This window comes from Sorex araneus, chromosome X (genome assembly GCF_027595985.1).
Source record: "Sorex araneus isolate mSorAra2 chromosome X, mSorAra2.pri, whole genome shotgun sequence".
In the NCBI taxonomy this organism is placed as follows: domain Eukaryota; kingdom Metazoa; phylum Chordata; class Mammalia; order Eulipotyphla; family Soricidae; genus Sorex; species Sorex araneus.
Window position 1 is genome coordinate 362,385,316 of NC_073313.1, and position 4,762 is coordinate 362,390,077.

The 4,762-nt window shown below is 45.7% G+C and overlaps 1 pseudogene; it reads right to left on the bottom strand.

The window, feature by feature from the left end:
- Positions 1–3,638: 3,638 nt before the first annotated feature.
- Positions 3,639–4,100, bottom strand: LOC129399930 (nascent polypeptide-associated complex subunit alpha-like; annotated as a pseudogene).
- Positions 4,101–4,762: the final 662 nt, after the last annotated feature.

Genomic DNA, 4,762 nt, shown 5'->3' on the forward strand with positions numbered 1-4,762 from the left:
TGTTCTCATGGTGAAGCCCCATTAATAGTGCTATACTGGGGCCGGAGCAACAGTACAGTGGAGAGGGAATTTGCCTTGTACGAGGCCAATCCAGGTTTGATCCCCAGCATTCCATATGGTCCCCTGAGTATTGCCAGGAGTAATTCCTGTGCCATGAGTAACCCCTGAGCATTGCCAAGGGTGACCCAAAAAGAAAAAAAAAATTGTACTGCACCTCCCGGAAGTAACCCTGGGATTGTGTGCCAGGCATGAGGGAACAGAGAAATTGGCACCAGCGAGCCAGGATCTCCTGTCACAGCCCTCAGCTGCCTGGAGGCAGCCTTGGGAACGTTCCTGCTCAGAAATGATTGGTTTGATACCAGGGACATGGATCTGCAGAGTGACTTGGAGAGAGCTGGAATAGAACTTTTGAAAAACAGACTCTGCCTCTCATTGTCAGAGCCCATTTGTGAGTCACTTGCATTAAGCCTGCAGGGTCCTGGGGGATGACTGAGTTCTGGGTGGGCCAGATTCCCCAGTGGGAGTTTCCCTCTCTACTAGGTCAGAGCACACAGCAAAGACTGGCTGCCTAAGGGCTGCATTCTAACACGTGCCCAGCTTTCCCAGCCAGCACCAGGACATGGGCCTTTCTTTTCTTTCTTTAAAATTTTTTTTATTTTATAAAGTACTTCACAATATTTGATTACATTTAATATTCAAACACCAATCCCACCACCATTACACCTTCCCACCACCATATTTTGGGTGTTTCCATTCCAAACCCCGACCCCTGCCCCAAAGCAAAATCAAAATAATATATTTTGTATTGTTTGTTATGAAAAACCGCTGAAAATGCTATAAATAAAGTATCCTTAGAGGAAAGAGTATGAAGATCATTGTGTTTCACCCAGGGACCATTAAGCCTTCTATAAGAGGTCACTAACATGTTGTTAAAGGTTGAGCCTTATGTGCTATTTATTTATATGTGTCTTTTAAAAAAATAAATATTTTCCCTCTAAGATTGGTGGCCTCTTACTTTGAACACTATCAAATTTGGCGCTGTAATCTTGGAGTACGGGTAGGGTGTGCAGTTTGAAGCATCGTGTGACTGCGTTTGCGGCCATGCGGTCCAGGAATCGATTCACTCACGGGTGATGCTCTGCCCAAGCGTGTGGAGAGTGGCCATGGGCATGGTGGTGGCTGGGTTTTGGAGGTTGTCGGCTGCCAGGGTTGTGTCCCTTGGGGCGGGGAGGGGTCTCACCTGTCCCCCTCTCTGGTACCCCGAGTGAAACAGCCTGGCGTGGGGTCTAGCATCATGGTTATGGCAAGTGTCATGTTATGTACCTTCCAGGAGACAAGGACATTCGATCTGGATGGTAGCTGATGATGAGATTATCTGACATCAGCCAGAGGTGGCTTATGGGCATGACTGCTGAATTGCTGGAGACGGGGGGGGGGGGTACAGGGGGAGGACTTAGACCTTTCAATACCTCTTTTTCGCTCTCAGACAGGTAATGGGGCCAAGTCCAGATCTAGGTTTATCTCGGATATCTTTACTGAGTATCGAGGCATATCTTGGAGGTGAGTGATAGCATGGCAAGACCCCTGCTGACTGGGCAAGGAATTCCCCCCGAATGCTGTAGAAAACAATCATTCAAGCAGAGGGTGAAATCACTGAATTATTCCATGAGAAACTTCTAGGATTTCTGGAATGAAGATATTTGGCAGATTTGCCAAACCACTGTATACCCCCAAACAGAGTGGGGGACCTGAGCAGGGAGAGTAGAGGCTGGAAAAGCATCTCTAGCTTCCACTTCTTCCTCAGGAGGAGGTAACTGGAGGAGGCTACAGCCTTCCTGACCAGACTTGGTCTCAAGCACACAGCTTCCTGGTTCTGTGTGACTTTGGGAAAATTAATTAACTTTTTGGAGCTTGTCTCTTTATTTCTGGAGCAGGGACAATCATCCTATCAGAGCACTGAGTGGGAACTAAAGAGAAGTTAAGTGTCCCAGCACCCTGTGTATACAAATTAGATATTCACAGTAGCTGGCATTGTGATGAAAAAGTCTTCATTTCACAGAAGTTCTTCTGTCCAGATATAAAGACTCCAAAGATTTTAAAAAAAAGTCAATAATGATCACTTTAGTTCATTTGGGTTTGGAAGAAACCCAAGGAGACATGAAGAAAACAAGGCTCGGAGAAGGCAACAAACCCATCCACGATCTCATAGGCAGGGAAAGTTAGCAGGTGGGAGAGCAGATAACCCCGACCCCAGCTGAAGCATGTCCTGTCATGCTTTGCTTCTTGCAGGCTTATCCTTGCTTGCTAGTATTCACTCAGACATCCCCTCAGTGCTCAGAAAACCTAGCTCGAGCCCAGCATGAATGTGCAGGCACCGTATGTCTTTTGCCTGGAGTCGGGCGTGTTGAGCACCGGCTGGAGCTCAAATGCACAACCCTGATATCTCCCGAGGCTGCTGTGCAGACTCCACACATTTGGAGAGTCACTGAAAGGCTCCAGGCTGTGCTTGGCAGAGAGTGGAAGGAAGACAGAGAAATTGCTCAGCTTTGGAATCTATTTTCATGCTTAGAAACCCGCCCAACTTTGATTTACTTAGAATTTTAGAAGTTTAGAAGATGAGTTCTTCTGTAAAAGACAGAAAACAGAGGAAGCCTTTCAAAACAGGGGAAGCCCCAAGCTAAATAGAGGGGAAAAAAGAGAAGGTTTTCTCCCTGTGCTTTCAGTAAGGAAAATACCAGCGTACATACGGTCTCAGTGGCTGGTGGAGTTGGCTGAGGTCTAATCCTCGGAGGCACCACTTTGTACCTGAAACGCTCTGCTACAGGAAGAGTACCTTGGAAGACAGGACTCCTCACTTAGGTCCCCTGTCCAGATATGAAAGTTCCAAGGGTGAAAAGCCCCCAAAGCCCCCTCTCAAATCAACAATGACTTTTTTAGTTCATTTGGGTTTAAGTTAGTTTTGTGGGGAGAAAGAGGAAAGACTTGCTATTTTCAGTCTCATTTTTCAGGGTTTTTTTTTCTAGTGAGATAAGGAGGAAAGGGCACGTGCCAAGCCCTGGGTTCATTTCTGAGATGGGGAAAACTGTCCTGCTGGGGTCAGAGGTGTTTGGACATGGTCAGAACATTTCAGCTTTCCATTTGTTCTTTGATCCCGCAACAGCATTGGTGGAGATGGGAACCTGAAGACGGTGATAACCCTGCCCAGTGAGTATTGCTGCCCCCCATCCTTGCAGGGAAATGGGAGAGAACCTGGAATGTCAGCACAAGCCATATCCTGCTGTGCGTTTTGAACCTGCGGAAAGCGCTGCACATTGTTTTTTACTTTTTCTTTTTCATCCAACAGGAGGCTGTAACTTTATTAATGATAGAAATAGCACAAATTTCAAACCAAGGGGCCGGAGCTATATTACAGTGGGTAGGGCTTTGCCTTGCACGCAGCCGACCCGGGTTCTATCCCCAGCATCCGATATGGTCCCCCAAGAAATCCAGAGTCAGGAGTGACCCCTGCGCATCGCTGGGTGTGACCCAAAAAGCAAAACAAAACAAACAAAAAAGCAAATTTCAAACCAAGCTCTGTGATGATGCTTTTAAAACACCAAAGAAAGAAAGGCGGCTTCATTTTTCAAATTTTCAAATGGTTAAGTTGTGAATTCCACAACGGCATTTACAGTATTATTACTTTTCTTCAGGGCACAGACTGCCCTTGCCTTTAACACATTTGCTTGTGGCATGACCAGTTCTATATCCTTAACTTCCACATTGGTTCCATCAACCTCGTCCTCTTCCTGATTCTCTTGTGCAGTTGGAGCATGTGTGTTTTCTTGAATATATGGGACAACTTCACCTTGAATTTTGATTTTCTCGGCAGCCCAACGTAGGCTCCCGGGCCTTCTTTCATTCTGGATCTGTTTTGCGATCCCGACTGGTTCTTCATCGACTTCAGCAGCTGCTGCCAGCCAAGCCTGTTGTGTGGTTGCTTGTGTGGGAGGCTGTTCCTGATTTTTGGTACTGATTCGTCACTGTGAGTTTGTTTCAGAACCTGTCTCAGCTCGGGGCTGTGGCAACACCTGCTCTGTAGCAGAGCGTTTCTGTGGCTTCATCTGAACTTTGCACGGGGAGTGTGAAACCGCTGGCTTTTATTTTTTAAGGGACATTGTATTTGGAATGAAGAAAGTTAAGAGAGGAATGAGGACCTAGACAAAGTCTTAGTGCAACTCATGAATAAATGATGTAGGAAAGAAGAAAAGGAAACCCTCTTCCCTTTACTCCTGGCAGTGCTGGTGGGGGCGGGGGGCGAGGACCATATGCAATGTCAGGATTGAACGTGGGTCAGCTGCATGCAAGGAAAGCACCTTAACCCCTGCCATGCCTCTCTGGCTATCCTCTTTTTACATCTCCTTAGTGATTAGTGAACAAGCATTAACAAGGCTTTGTTCTAATAGATACATATGATAAATGTCTAAGCTGAAATCTTTAAATATCTTGAGACTAATAAGCTTTCCTGAGAGGAATTTCATTGGTTCCATTTCCATTTTCTTTTCTTGTACACATTCCTTTTGCAATATACCTATAAGATCAAAGAATTATTAGATCTCAGGTCACCAAGACCTTAATGATAGAAATGATATAATATCCACCTAGGTAAAGCTGGTTATACTTCATATGTGTTTCTATCCTAACTATTCCCAAATCTTGTTGGATTTAGGTACAGTTTTGTGACACAAGTGCTCATGTTTGTCTTGTTCCTGTGTCAACCCAGAGT